The following is a 16,289-nucleotide window of genomic DNA, read 5'->3' as shown; positions in this document are numbered from 1 at the left end:
GGGCGAGTTTATTCATATTTCACTATTTCCTTAAGTTTAGGGTAGCATGAAAGGCCCCATTTAAATTGCGTTATTATTTTGAGCGACTTCGGAGAGCACAGCTTGTTGGAAATGAAAACGGCCTGCATGAGCAGGAAACAAGTCGGAACAAGGTATAGAAGCAGAAATGTTTAGCTATACACAAGCATGAAAACCCTGCTTTAGAACTTCCTCGAGTTGCAACCAGTCTTGCAGAGACGCAAACCCTGTAAAACATACCGTATTTACTCGTGTACTAGCCACACTTCTTTTTGTTTCTTTTTGTTTTGAGTTTTTAACGGGTGTGCGCCTTGCACGACGCAGGCTTATGGGTATGCTCACTGAAGCCTCCAACTGCAACCCGTTTGCAATAAATGCAACCACTGCCGACTGACTGTGGACACGTTTATGACCCAGATCATTTTTTTGGACACGGACGTGTGCCACCTAGTAGTGGCTTGCGGAAATTATTCAGCACGCGAGTATGCGCGTTACGCTTAGAGAATTTGCTTTTTTGCAGATTTTCGCACTCTGAAGTAGGGGTGCGGGCCTTACACGACGGTAGGCCTTAGAAGAGTAAACACGGTAGTCTGTTTCCTTAAGACGTTGTCGTGTTCAACGATGCCGGAAAAGCTATCATGACTAAGAACCTGACTGAGAAAATCGACGAGTGGGCTTGAAGATTATTTTGCCTTAAAAAATTGGTTCCATGAACACCTAATCCTCAGTAAGCTTCGAGGCTCCAATCGACGATGTTGGAGGCTTCCGACATGGCAGTTATGTAAACCCGATATAGAGCATGGGTTGATAACGCAACATCATACTCTGCGTCTTCCGTCATGTTCAACCGGGTCGTTGGCTTCAAGATCATGTTCATTGTAGCAAAAGTTATTTGCGGCGTGAACCTGTTCCTTGCAAAAGTGGCTTCGAACGCCAGCACTGCCAAGCTCGCTAACACTTTTGGACTGAAGCTTTGGTTGCGAATGGTGGTGGCGGCATATCTTGCTTTCTTTTTGAAAGCTTGAAAGCAAAAGCAACTCTTACTGATTTTTTCCTCGTTTTTTTTTGCTTTACGCTCAGAGTTCCATACGCTCATAATCTTTCATCTATAGATATGCGTGGATAATTTAGCGTTAATATGAATCGAACGCAATGCTTATGATTCGTGGTGAAGTACTGGACACAAGGTTGTGATGCTCAATTTCTTTGCAGATTCGATTACAGCCAAATATACAGGGCTGCTACTATTGTTGCATTGTGCTCACCGCGGTAATGTATCATACGCCTAGTCCATATACCTATAAGATTGCTGCAATATCCACTGTAAGCGATCCAAAGTCTAGGGAAGTACTTACTTGTTGCGAACTTGTAAGTGGCTCGGCCCAGTAGACTTCCAAGAGAATTCTGCTTTTTTCGGACAGATGGCATGCCTAGCAAGTCTTCTCAGCAAAACAAGTTATGAATCCTACCACACTGTCAAGTCTCTACCTTCTTTTATATCCCTGCAGCTGATGTAGAGATGATCCGTATCATCTATACTATTGATGTCGTTGCGCATAGGTTTATGTGGCATGCTTTGAAAACGTGCTGCGCTACTTGTAAAAGCCTGCGTGGTATGCAATGAAGGTGTTCGACTTAATTAGTTAAAGTTATGTGGAACGATATTAGCAACGATATAAAGCATCTGCATTAAGGAGCTCCACGAAAGGAAGAGCTGACCTTAAGGACATTTGTACCACAGAGTTTATACTCTTTAACAACACCTTTTCTTCTTTTCTCTTTTTGCGAATGTGGTCCAATTACTCATAATAACTTATTTGGATCGAGAATAAGAGTGTATTGTGGAAAGCGACAGGAAGGTAATGAAATTCGCCATGCAAAACGGAACGAATGCGCCTTTTCTTCGCTGCGATCGTACAACGCCACTTACGTGCTTATTCTACTGTTATGTGTACCATGCTTTGACGTTTCCCTTGCTCTTTCTCTTGAAAGGCAACGTCTGCTGACGTTGCCTTTCACTGTGCCTCCTCGCAAGGTACCCGGCTTTTTTTTATATATAGCGCTTAGCTTTCCATGAGAACTGACCGCGATTCTTCGTATTTAGTACTTTTCTTTCGTCGATCCCGAAGGTGGCGCAGCCTAACGCAGCGAAAAGAAAACCACTTGGTGGTACCGGTGATAAAGGGGGTGTTCGCCCATTGTTCCTTCCCTTCTTTTTTGGCAGCAAGTGTTTTGTAACGCTTTTATTCAGACGCATCACCCCAGTCAAAGACGTTGCCGTTCGGGAGGCTGCGCCTCTGGTTGAAGTCGCTCGAGGCAGGACTTCCTCGAGCGGCCAGTCGCGCGAGGGTTGTGCGTGTATTTGCGAGCTTCTTTCACACTCCAAAAAAAAAAGAGATTGCCAATATGTAGCACGTACTGAGCAACGGAAAGCTGTTTCGGGTGTTTTTCGTGTTTCTCTACAATGTTCTCCTTGAAAGTTTTGCTCGAATTATAATATTTGAGAAGATTATTAATTAAGAGCAATGGTGTAATTAGGCGCAATCCGAATAATACTCTCAGTATCTGCAAGCGACTGGAAGCACTATAACCATGGTCCTGTCCAGCTACGTGGCGTTTGCTTATCTTTAGGTCTTGGTGCATGATAGTTGGGACACCCTGCAAAATGTAAATACTCGACACATATATTATGTTGCCCGACCTCCTGCGCCACCTGTTGCAGAAAGCGCGCAACTTTAGCGAGTCCTCTCTCGTTTGGAGGCCTACTCATTCAGATCTGATGTTCTTTAAACGTGTTGCATACAATCTGCGGCGGGTGCAAAAGCTGGGCGAGCCGATGATGCTGGTGGATTATTGTTCACTGTGTTCCCGCGCGCCTTACGTAGGCGGTTGCGTAAGCAAAATTTGGAGATTCGTTGAGGCGTTCGCTCGCCACAGCTCGTCATTGCTGTGACAGCAAGTTTCCGCGGCCATCGAGTGAAATCTGATCTTTTTTTTTCCTCTGCGCCCGTGACAGCATGCTCGATAACTTAATTAGTAATAGAAAGTTTACTGCAATATATTCGGCCGATAAAACTTACTTCGTGTAGTTTTCTAGCACTCTACTGCCGCTATCAGTGCTTCGCTATTCGGGTGAAACTGCGTCTTTTTATTGCTTTTGTTAAGGCAATTAAATAAAAGGCATGCAGTTCTACGAAAGTCCATTCCACTCGTTCTTGAGCGAGTTAGAATTTCGCGATGTGCTGAGGAATATCGACAAAAGCTTCTTAACAATTACTGGGCACACTAATGAGGACCTTTAGGGTAGCAAATACGTACCGCTGTTTCAAGAAATGGCTCCAACAGCGCTGCTTGATCGCCGTTAAAGTGTATGGGTAGTTGAACCTCTTATTACGCGTACAGTACACAGAGGGAATCCCTTCGCCACGAACCTGACCAGTTGGACGACCAACAGCTATCGGGAAAACAAGAATTTTACACCATCGAAACGACCTACCGTCACAGAAGGCCGTGCAAGCATTATTGCGCTTTTTGCGATCTACCGGCTTTTGTGAACGTCTTTAACTCGAACGCCACTTGTGTGTGTGTCCCTCCGTGCGTGCGTTTTTTTTTGTTACGTTTTCCTCTCTGTCCTCTTTCTAGCCCCTATCTTCCAAACCAAGTGCAGGGTAGCAAACCGGAGACTGATATCTGGCTATCCTCTCTGCCTTTCCTCTTTCTCTCTCTCTCTCTACGTATTACGCATTTACTCGACAATCATTAGAGACAGAATATGTTGCGATGGTTGACGGGTGGAGGCAACGCCCCTCCCGTAGTGAACGAGACAGTCGTTCCAGCCGAAGAACGCCGGGTTTATTCACGCTCGGAAATATAAAGAAAAGATAAGGGGAGAGGGAAGGTGTGACAGAAAGAGTGCGCACATGCGCACTGAAGGAAGTAGCTTGCTTGACATGTTCATCGGTTACCGCATTTCTTCACCCTTAGTAACCAAAACGCACGACAGGTTTCTTTGATCGTGTGGAGCGACGTAGCTCCTGAGGTTGCGCTTCTGGTACTTTCTCAGGTGTTTCAGAGGTCCTTGGTTCCTTTAATACCGGGGAACCCGTTGTAGGAAGCCTCGACAGGTCGACGGCTGCTGGGGTCTCATCTGTGGTCCGCTTACGAACTTGATCCAAGTGGCGGCGGACAAACCCGTCCGCAGTCTTAACATCCAGGAGGCGAGCGCCGGAAGTAGCTTCCACAGTGCCTGGGGCCGACTTATCGCCGACGCCATAATTTCGCACGTACACATAGTCTCCGGGTGCAAAGTTCCAGCTTGAGTCATTCACAGCTTTAGCAGGGCAGGCTCTGGGAGGAAAAGACATGTCCAGTCTTGTGCGCAACCGGTAACCTAATAGCATCTCTGAAGGAGAAGGGCCTCCTTGGTGTGGTGCGTTTCGATAATTGCACAACAGCCGGGCCAACGACATTATGATGCAACTGCCTCCTATCTTCTTCAAGCCTTCTTTGACGGTGCGCACGGCTCGCTCGGCTAGGCCATTACTCTGGGGGTGATAGGGGGGTGCCCGAATATGTACTATTCCATTTCGCTTCATAAACTGCTCGAACTCCCATGCTGTGAATGGCGTCCCGTTGTCCGACACGACCGTTCGCGGTATACCGAAACGGCTAAATATTGTCCTGAGGGCGTTAATGGTGCTGTGAGCGTTAGCCTGTGACATGGGAACCGCCTCAATCCACTTTGTGTGCGAGTCGACGACTACCAGAATCATTTTCCCTTTGATTGGTCCCGCATAGTCGATATGCAAGCGCGACCACCTTTCGCGCGTATCGGGCCAACTTACTGGTTCTTTAGCCTGAGGCATCGGTAACGTTTGCACGCAGTTGTGGCAGGTCGCTGTAATGCGCTCGATGTCGTGGTCTAAGCCGGGCCACCAAAATAAAGACCTGGCTTTTGCCTTCATAGCGGACACGCCTTGGTGGGCTGCATGTAGTAGTTTTAGCAGTTTCCCTCGCGCATTTGTCGGCACTACAAGACGATGACCCCAGTAGAGCACTTCTTCAGTAACAGACAGCTCATGCCGTTTTTTGTAGAACTCTGCCATCTCTTTCGTTTCCATGTCAAAACTGCGCGGCCAACCTTCCCGTGTGTACTTGCGTACCTGTGAGAGTACCTCATCAGCGACGGCGAGTGCTTTGAGTTCCTTTAACGGCACGGCCGGCTGATCCCACTGGTCCAGGGTCAGTACAATTTGGGCCTCATCCTCCTGGTCCGCTTCGTCCTGTAACGGTTGAGGCAGGCGGCTCAGAGCATCGGCATTGCACATGAATTTTCCAGGCTTATGTTGCAATCGATATCGGTAGGCCCCGAGTATGATTGCCCATCGCTGAATGCGGGCAGCGGCCATAACCGGCGTTTGCCTGTCCGCTCTTAGGAGACCCAACAATGGCTGGTGGTCAGTTATTAGTGTGAATTGCCTGCCCAGCAGGTAATCTCGGAACCTCGTGACACCGTAGACGAGAGCTAATGCCTCACGCTCGATCTGCGAGTACCGTATGAACGCGTGTAAGGGCCGCACCCGTGTATGGGCCGCACCCCCAACTTCCCGAAGCAAATATTAAAAAAAAATATCCGTGTAAGGGCCGCACCCCGAACTTTCCACGACCCACGTGTGATTAGCCTTCAAAATGCGCGCGCACGGAAGCTTCCAGATGCCGCCCACGGATGGCGCCGATGTCGCGGGTCATCATCATCATCATATTTTCTTTCTGCCGCGAGCTTCCGCAATCCATATCGTCATCGGTATCATCAGCCCTGGCCACCATGCTGGCCACCCCGGCTTTGTTTTGCGACTGTCGAAGGCACGCGAGTTGTAGCAGCGTTGTTGGCGTGGGCGCACGCTGTTGTTGCGGCTCTCGTGTGTGCTCTGCTTTATTTTTCACGAATTGCCATCGAGCGTTGCCATTCTAGCACGATGGGCAAACATATCAATAGCTACACGGCAGGCTTTAAATTGAAGGTAGTGGAGTTTGCCCTCGACCATGGCAAGCGTGCGGCGGGTAGAAAATTTGACGTGGACGAGAAGTGCGTCCGAAGGTGGTGCAACCAGAAGGATGCGTTCAAGACCACCAGCTCCAAAAGGCGTGCTTTTCGAGGCAAGCCATGCAAATATCCTGAGCTCGAAGAAGAGCTGTTCCGCTACGCAATGGAAGTGCGGAACAATGGATATGCGCTGACGACGGACATGCTGCGCGTGAAGACGCAAGCTTTGGCGCGTGCGAGAAGCATACCCCGCGAGGAGTTCAAAGGTAGCGTCGGCTGGTTGCGGAGATTTTTAAAGAGGAAGGGCCTATCCTTTCGGCGAAGGACCACGCTGTGCCAGAGGCTGCCCCCCGACTACACCGACAAGGTGCTGAACTTTCAAAGGTACGTGATCGGGATGCGCCATGAGCACAACTACATGTTGTCGGAAATAGCAAACGCCGACCAGACCCCCGTGTGGTTCGACTGTCCTGAGAACTGCACAGTTGAGCTTAAAGGAAAGAAGAGCGTTTCTGTGCGGACAACTGGCGCGGAGCGCCAACGGTGCACAGTTATGCTGTGCGTCACTGCAGACGGGCGGAAGCTGCCCCCGTATGTGATTTTGAAAAGGAAGAGGATTCCGAATGAGGCTTTCCCCAAGGGAATTGTAGTTCGAGCCCAAGAAAAGGGCTGGATAGATGATGAGCTCGTCCTCGATTGGATCAAGAGCGTTTGGCAGAATCGCCCAGGCGCGATGTTGGCCAAACGATCGCTGCTCGTCTTGGATAGCTTCCGCGGTCATTTGACGGATAGAGTCAAAAAACAACTGGGCAGTATCCGCACAGACATGGCCGTTATTCCGGGCGGCCTCACCGGCGTGCTGCAACCACTGGACGTGAGCATTAACCGGCCTTTTAAGGTTGAGTTCCGGAGGCAATACTCGGAATGGATTGCAAACGGCGATCACGATGAGACTCCGACCGGGCGGCTCAAGAGGGCACCGCTCGCGACTGTGCTGGGCTGGATTTTGACCGCGTGGAATTCGGTGTCTACGGACATTGTATCCCGCAGCTTCAAAGTGACCGGGATTTCCAACGATTTGGACGGAACTGAAGACGACGACTTGTGGGGTGATGAGCCAGAAGAATGCAGCACCAGCTCGGAGTCTGAGGACTCCGCGAGTGATGATGACTGATTGTAAATAGTGATGATTGATGAGGATTATTGTAAATAAACGCGCATTCACTTATTGGTCTGTTTTTACTTGAAAAAAAAATTTTTTTTCGTATGTCGCGTGTATGGGCCGCACCCCGAAAATAGGCCCTCGAATTTGTAAAAAAAAGTGCGGCCCTTACACGCGTTTATACGGTAATTCTTTTCTGCGGCAGTGAGCGTCCGAGATCGGAATCCTAGGGGCTGATACTGTCCTGCAATGCGATGGAATAAAGCCGCTCCCACGCCGTAGGGTGACGCATCAGCCTCCAAAAATAGCTCTTTTGAGGAGTCGAAGTGAGTCAGCACCGGAGCGGAACACAAAACGGCTTTAGCCTTCCGGAATGCCTCATCCTCAGGCCCTTCCCAACGCCATCTCGATTTCTTTTCTAGAAGTCGGTATAAGGGGCTGAGGAGCGTGGACAGATTAGGCAAGAATTTGTTATAAAAAGTGAGCATGCCCAAAAATGACCGAAGCTCCGTAACGTTTCGAGGAGTCGGAGCCAGCTTAATTGCCTCGATGTTCTTTTCTGACGGGTGCAGCCCTGCGGCATCAATTCTATGTCCTAGATACGTAACGGACGATTCGCCTAGTCGGCACTTGTCCGCCCGGAGCTTGATGCCGTATTCCCTGAAACGCTGCAGAACTGCTTGCAGATTCTTATTTGGCTGATCCTTCGCATCTGCTATTAGGACATCATCTAAGTACGCTTGAACCCCTGGAAGACCTTGCAGAACGTACTCAATCGTTCTTTGAAAAATCGCAGGTGCAGACGCGATTCCAAATGGCAGTCGATTATAGCAGAAGAGGCCCTTGTGTGTATTTATAACAGCTAATTTACGCGAATCTTCGTCAAGAAGAATTTGGTTGTAGGCATCGCGTAAATCCAAGATGCTGAACTGCTGTCCCCCGCGAAGCGTAGCGAAAATGTCGTCTACTACGGGTAGAGGATACCTTTACATTTCACATACTGGGTTCAGTGTTACTTTAAAATCTCCACAGATGCGAACTGTCCCATCGCTTTTCAATACAGGAACCACCGGGGTGGCCCATTCTGCATAGGAAACAGGCGAGATAATGCCGGCGGCCACGAGCCGGTCTAACTCGGCGGAGACCTTGTCTAACAGAGCGAACGGAACATTTCTTGCCTTGCAGAACCTTGGTGTTGCTCCGTCTTTTATATGCAGCCGTGCGGGTGGCCCCTTGATGAGTCCCAAGCCCTCCGTGAAGAGGTCAGCGTACTGCTCCATCACGGGTGCTGCTCCTTGGCTCTCCAGCTTCACTTCGGTTGACTGTGACGTGATCTGAAGAAGCGGCGCCCCTTTTATTTCGAGTTTCTGCAGTAAGTCACGGCCACAAAGGCTAGGGCCTTCGCAGTTCAACACTACGAGATTGCAGTCAACTGTCGCAGACTGATAGGAAGCTTGCATTTGCAGAACGCCCAGCACTGGTAGCTTTCCAAGGTAACATGAAAGGGTTAGCGCAGCCTCACAAAACGGTGGCCACTTATGACGATGAGCTTCGTATATTGCTTTAGGCACCACGCAGACAGGCGAACCGGTGTCAATTATCATTTTCAGCGGAATTCCATTCCACGCGACAAGTTTCTGTATGGGCGGAACCAGACTTTCATTACTTTTTACTGACCATATTTGCAGTGCGTTGCAGCCGCTGTCTTCCATTTCAGCTGAACGTTCGGTTATCGCCAAGGTTCGTTGGGCGTGAACTGTTCGCGAGCATACTCTCGCCAAGTGACCTTGTCGCCCGCATTTGTAACACCGGCGCCTTCGCAGCGAGCACGCAATGGCTTGATGCCCTTGTCTGCCACAGCATCTACATTGTTGCACTGTCATACTCGGTTCATTCCTTGATATTGCGGGTTCCCCTTTCCGCTGAAAGTTGAGCGCATCGATGGCGTCACCTTGACTGCTTATCTGTTGCGAACCTAGCTCTGCGCTTTCTGCTGCTAGAGCAAGTGCTTCGGCTTCCGCGAGAGTCAAATCCTTCTTCGCTAGTAGCTGTTTCTGCAAGTTTTTAGACCGCACTCCGCAAACGATGCGATCCCTCAGCATTCGCTGCAACATCGAAGAGAAATTGCAGTTATGGGCTATTCGACGAATTGCTACGATAAACGCCTGCACAGACTCTCCTTCTTGTTGGCTTCGATGGAAGAACTTGAAACTTTCCGATATCTCGTTAGGAGATGGATCATAGTACTCATTCAAGGTTGAAACGACTTCTTCATAGCTTAGTGAGCTCGGCTTTCTAGGTGCTACTCTACCGCAAAGAATTTCCACGGTCCTAGAGCCTAACGCCGCAACCAACAAGGCTCTCTTCTTCGCGTCGTCTGTAACCTCGTTTGCTTCAAAGTAAGCGTCGACTTTTACGAGGTATGCGTTCCACTTATCTGTGTCCTCAATGAAATCCGGAAGCTTGAGGGCCATGGTCGCGGCTGGGCTGATGGGCGTCTTCGTGTCGTGGCTGGTGCCCGGTCGCTGTTGCGTATCCGTGGGGGTTCTCGTCGCCACTGTTGCGATGGTTGACGGGTGGAGGCAACGCCCCTCCCGTAGTGAACGAGACAGTCGTTCCAGCCAAAGAACGCCGGGTTTATTCACGCTCGGAAATATAAAGAAAAGATAAGGGGAGAGGGAAGGTGTGACAGAAAGAGTGCGCACATGCGCACTGAAGGAAGTAGCTTGCTTGACATGTTCATCGGTTACCGCAGTTTTCCTCTCTGTCCTCTTTCTAGCCCCTATCTTCCAAACCAAGTGCAGGGTAGCAAACCGGAGACTGATATCTGGTTATCCTCTCTGCCTTTCCTCTTTCTCTCTCTCTACGTATTACGCATTTACTCGACAATCATTAGAGACAGAATAGCATGCTCTTCTCCTGTGCTACATGAAGAATGCTGTAATCTAGAGGAAACAATTGAAAGGTTGCTGACCAGGAGCTTTCGCATATGTCTTGCTGTTCCCCTGCATCTGCCAGCGTTTTGGTAATTGCTGAGTCCCGCCAACCAACTTTTCATGCACTAAGATTTGCCGAAACTTGTCACTTGTTTCGTTTGGCTACACAACACGCTAATCGTACACTATGCCAATACCTTCAGGATTGAACCTTTGTACGCATACATGAAGAAATATGGCGGTGCAAAAACCTACTGCCTGCTTACGAATACTGGCCTACTTGCGCAACTCATCCCGCGTGGCAACTAGAAATTCCACATATAGTCACTTCAATTCCTCGCGCAGGTAGCAAATGTGATATGCCCGTAGTTGCGATAATGTAATAAACTTTACCACATCTTTACACTAAGTACGTGGATCCAATTCACGTGCAAATCGGTGGATGATGCGGGAAACAAAGCTCTACATTTGCGTTTTATATACCTGCATACCTAGAAAATAGCTTATAAGCTTTGCCACTTTACAACATCCGCAACTGCAGAACTTTACGCAATACTTTCTGCTTTACGTTACACATGTCAGCAGTCAGAACCACTTCGTTGATTAATTCGTAGTGATTCAGAAGACTCGTTGCTATGCTTAAAAGAAATCAGCTTAAGTAAAGCAAACAGCACATTGACATACGAAATACTGAAGGCATACGCCATAGCGAAAGATATACGACACGACGTAACTTTCCAGAGGATTCGAAGTCGCTGCGAAGTCATGGGAAATGCAACAGCTGATCACATGGCAAGCAGCACATCAAGAGAATGAATTATCAGTATTTGCTCCAGCGACGAGGTGATGCACGATGTCTATTGAACAAACTATGCGTTAGACTGTCCAAGGAAACTTGGTTCATAAATGATGATCAGAACTCTCAATTATATAATATAGATCATGCAATAGAATTCAATATTCTGTTTAAAGAAGTCGATCTGTTGAAACAACAGTTCATAGGCTTCGACTAGACACTGGCTATACTAAAACCTTCCTGTGTTGGATAAGAAAAATTAACAGTGCTACATGCTCATGTGAAGAGGCTGAAGAAGACAAAGAACACCTCCTTCTACACTGTAAAAATTACCATTCTGCTCGCAAGAATCTCTCAAAAAAACTAGATGGCTTGGATAGACGGCCACTATCCTAAGGAAAAATTTTAGGTGCATGGCCAACAGAAAAACTTGAAACCATCACTGCGCGCGCCTTAAGGTAAGCGGGTTCACATGCTAGAGATTGAAGGTTTTCGCGCCTAACATTCTTGTAGAGAGAGAGAGAGAGATACGCAAATGAAAGAAAAGCAGTAGGTTAACCAGAGTTAAAACCTCCGGTTTGCTACCCTGCACTTGGGGAAGGGAAAGGGGAAGACGGAAAGAAGAGTGGTCACAAAAATAAAAGCGTGAGAAAAAAATTTAAAGGGACGGAAAGGGATCATTATGGTCTTTCTAATAGGCCACTGCCACGTAAAAAGGTCAACAAAGCCCTTACCGACTTGCGGAGCATCGACAGTTCTTGTCGGTAACATTCTTGTAACTGCTGCCCTTGCTTTGCCGAAACATGTAAAAGATTCCGACGCGCTGTGTACGCGTTTGAAAAAGAAGAGAATTCTATTTTGATCGAAATCGCTTCTCGGCACATCTGACGTCGAGGTTCCCACTGTAGTGGACGAATAAGCGATGACTATAATGAGTACCTAAGTCTCGGCTCCTGGCATAACACGGCGTACGTTTCACAGTGTGTGACATCGTTGTAATTATAACGGCATGTGCAGGTCGCACGCCAGTTCACGCAACTGCCAGTGTGCGGTGAATACTCATCAGGAAATGTCGAAGGTAAAAGTGATGGTTTTAAATCTGCGGACGTGGTGTGGTCACTGCTATAGGCGTTTACAAATTAGGAATGTAGCGGCAAACTACTCCGCTATCCGACTCGAATAACTATTGCGCTCTCTCGCTTACATGACGTCATGGCGGGGATAAATTTCATTGAGTATTGTGGTTCAGAGAAGGAAAGTTCGGATGCACAGAAGGCCTGTGTAGGGCAGTCTAGTGGGAAGATTGTATAGGTGCCTTAGGGTTAACCGTCTATATAAACTGAGCACACCAGAGTGCTAAGGGTTAAGGGCTCCTTAAGCGAGAACCTGCCCTGTACTGGTCTACCAGCGTTGCCCACATTGACACGGCAAGTCCCATGCACTTATATATAAACCGACATGCCATCGTTTCCTCGGAAGCGGAAGCTTTAACTCGGGGTCAACTCCGGTGCTGCCTATATAAATATATGTAAATTGTAAAAAAATCATTTCGTGAGAGAACCACCTGACGGATTTGAGTGGCATATATTGCATTTATAATAAAAAAAGTTTACTCTGGTAACTATAGGAAGGGAAATTTGATTTAAGAGCTAAACTTTCTACAATCTAAAAATTGTCTAAGATTGACAAGATAAAAAAATTTGAAGCACAAAGTTTCCGAATTGATAACTCTTCCCTTATAGAGATATCGCCATTCTATACACTGCATCCTTTCGATAATCCAAAGCGTACAAAGCTAATATGGGAATTTATAGCTTACATGAATTTGTTACTGTGCGTACAAGGAATTTAGAAACGTCCTGCCCACAAATTACTGTTATATGTGCAGAGGGTGGTATATACATCAATTTTGTCCGGCATACGTGTATTATGTGCAGCTTATAGAATCCTAATATCTTTTTTCATTGCTGAGTTAGAGGAGTGAACTTGATAGACTTTTCGATTAGAAATTTCTAACTTGCTTATGAAAAGAATGGCACCATAAAAAAAGAATAATAATATATGGGGTTTTACGTGCCAAAACCACTTTCTGATTATGAGGCACGATGTAGTGGGGGACTCCGGAAATTTTGACCACCTGGGGTTCTTTAACGTGCACCTAAATCTAAGTACACGGGTGTTTTCGCATTTCGCCTCCATCGAAATGCGGCCGCCGTGGCCGGGATTCGATCCCGCGACCTCGTGCTCAGCAGCCTAACACCATAGCCACTGAGCAACCGCGGCGGGTCCCTAAATAAAGAAAGCTAATCAAATTTGCAGTATTGGTTAGGGACGAAAACATTTTCCCTCTTCTCATCTATTTAGCCGGAGCCCCCAAGATGAAGTTTAATTTTAGGACCCCATTCATCCTCCTGAAGCAGGTGACCGATATTCAAACGATCACAACAGGAAGATGCGATGCCGCATTGATGTGAATCTCTGCAGTAACCGAATGGAGCTCACGTACGTACTTGTGAGGGTTACAGTGAACATGCGGATGTATTCTGAAGTGTCCGTCTAGTTACCAAAAATACAGCGATTCATGACAGAGGAGGAGAAATCTGCAGCAGCCGACGACCAGCCACCTTTATGTAAGTTTCCGTGAGAATTCAGTGATCCGCTTTCGTGTTAAAGCATTACGTAATTATTACCTGTAGAAATTCTTGTGGACATTTTGGATTACAGTTAGAGGGGCTTTTGGTGAATGTTTGCCAACAGTTTGCATAACGCTTCGGCATTTTCTTTTTACAGTGACGCGTATATGGCTAGAGGTCCGTGCATTTTCGTTATCGGTGAACAAAAACTATCATCATCATCATCATCATCATCATCATCATCATCATCATCATCAGTGTCTCATACTTTGTAAGCAAGTGAAAAATGCAATAGCTCATAGCCCGTAAGGCAGAGGCTACACTCCCTCAGGTTGTGGCTACAATCACTCAGCAAAGTGAGGCCAACAGTGCTTAAATTTTTTCTAATCACACATACAACATAGAGAACAACATGTCGAAAAATATCAATAATGGTTCATACCCCAGTAAGCGAGCAAAAAATTCAATGACTCATAACCCCGTAAAGTTCACGGCTACTCACTTTGCGTGAATTAACTGCGATGACACTACCCCTGTTCTCGTTGCCGGGGATTTTAATGTGGATGCGTCGGTAACGAAAAGGGAGCGGTTTACGCGTTCCGTGTTGCAGAAATATCTCTTGCGATGCCACACTGATCCAGCCCAAGCGACTACCCAGCGGCGTACGTGCATCGATTTGACGTCATCAAAGAATGTGATTGCAGTTGCGAGTGACATAATAACCACCGATCAAGACAATAAATGAATTCGTACCTTTGCGCAAAATTGTATGTCACCTCCGTGTCGTGTGCTCAACAGTTTCACTGGTCAACCACTTTCAAAAAGTAAAATTGCACATGATTTTTTTGGTAACAACGTTAATACGCTGCGACGACCAAGCACCCCTCCTTAAACTAGTCTACCATTGTTTGAAGGCATCTTATCAGCGCGTAGTGTCCTGGGACAAAATATCTAGGCGGTGCTCTATCAACTTTGTAAGTATCTTTCTCAGCATTAATGAAGCGGTGACTAAACAAAATTGCAATTCATTTATGCCTTCTACTTTGTATCCCCATGCCGTCAGGTCCTTTTCTCAAGACAGGCTTTCTGTCACGTCCTACCTTTTACTTCACTCAAATAATCAATCACTCAATCAATCAATCAACCTATCAATCAATCAATCAATCAATCAATCAATCAATCAGTCAATTTTTCTTTAGAAAGTAAGAGTTGAGCAACAACGACAATAAGCTGATTGGTCTAAGCACAATCAATGCATTCGGCAGTATATGAAGCTCAGTTTGACGGAAGTCAAGTAGACAAAACCTGCTCAAGTTCACACGCTTTAGTACTTTCGGTTGTTTCAATGTTTAACTTGAATTACTGCGGACGGTATATGCTCTATCACAGCGCTTTTCTTTTCTTCTCTCTCCTTCTTATCTGTTCATCCCCTTTCCCGCTCCCCAAGTGTAGGGTAGCGAACCGGGCACCTTCTTGGTTGATCTCCCTACCTTTCCCTTTTTGTTTCTCTCTCTTTCTGTCTCTCAGCCAGCCACACGGAATCGATCAACTGCACTAATTTTCGTCGATGTGCTCCGTAAAAAACAACACTTTGTGCCGTATCTGCATGTGATCATTCTCTTTTGCATAATTTTCGTACCGCCTCCTCATAGCATACTTATGAAAGCGTCTTCAGTAACCAACATGATGAGTTCTTGAGTGTGCTCGGCTGTATCTAAAAAAGCAACAGCAACAGTATGAAAATAAACAATGAAATTGTTTTGCATGCACACGCCACTAGGTCATAGCACCAGATAATTTGTCTCGCGCCGAGCCGAGTCCTGATAACGTGTCACGAGTTAAAGAATAATCCTATGAAGCTGCACACGCATGAGTGCATGTAAATGCAATAACACACCTTTATTTACTACAAAGACAAGCGCGTTACAGCTACTTCAATAAAAAAATGAAACGAAAGCATTCCTGTACACTTCGTGGGACGATGGACATCTCCTTGGCGGCAACCTATTGATTCCACTGGCATTAATTAATGTAATTTGTGCAGCTAATACTAATGTATTTGTCAACGATTCATAATACCCTGGATTTGTGATTCTGAACTCATAACGAGTAATCAAGTAAGGGGAAATGAGACACCCACCCAACCGCAGCGATGGCTACATAGGAATCCTTCGTAGCAATCGGAATTTTTCGCAGAATAATTACGTCCTAACGAGTAACCCTTGAAATAGTACAAAAAATCGCGGCACCGTAAAACTGTTGGTAAAGTAACTTTATTTGCGTGTTACAAAAATAACGAACAACTGGTGACAATTTGTTCTCAGCTGCAATAAGGAAAACGAAAAATAGCAAACAAAACATTTCGTTAGGTCGATCTGTTTCAAAGCACCAACAATGTACTTAATAATAAAGAAAATTCCAAGTTCTCTAATTTTATGTGGTCTCCTGCGAGCAATCGGCAATTGTACAAGGGCCGTTGCTGGAAGTCAACTATTTTTCAGAGTTCTAAAGCATCGTGCTAGCTGTGGGATTTGCAATCGCATATACCTATCGAGTTCACGGCACGCTCAATAGCGTCACATAATGGTAGGTGACGTTACCTTCCTTCGGTATAACTTTTCCAATTGCCTAACATTTCTTTGAACAGGAGTGCCATCATTTATGCGTCTATAGTGGAGATGGCGAAAAACAGTCATCGCAA

The 16,289-nt window shown here is 46.6% G+C and overlaps 2 protein-coding genes across 3 annotated transcripts in view; one reads left to right on the top strand and one right to left on the bottom strand.

The window, feature by feature from the left end:
* Nucleotides 1–16,289, top strand: part of LOC135905091 (A.superbus venom factor 1-like) — a 312,000-nt gene that overhangs the window by 90,528 nt on the left and 205,183 nt on the right. The window lies entirely within an intron of this gene.
* LOC135905092 (uncharacterized) overlaps nucleotides 1–16,289 on the bottom strand; it is a 101,801-nt gene that overhangs the window by 84,912 nt on the left and 600 nt on the right. The gene's annotated exons all lie outside the window — the stretch shown is intronic.

Source organism: Dermacentor albipictus, chromosome 6 (assembly GCF_038994185.2).
Source record: "Dermacentor albipictus isolate Rhodes 1998 colony chromosome 6, USDA_Dalb.pri_finalv2, whole genome shotgun sequence".
NCBI classification, from domain to species: domain Eukaryota; kingdom Metazoa; phylum Arthropoda; class Arachnida; order Ixodida; family Ixodidae; genus Dermacentor; species Dermacentor albipictus.
This window is presented reverse-complemented; position numbering and strand designations above follow the sequence as displayed.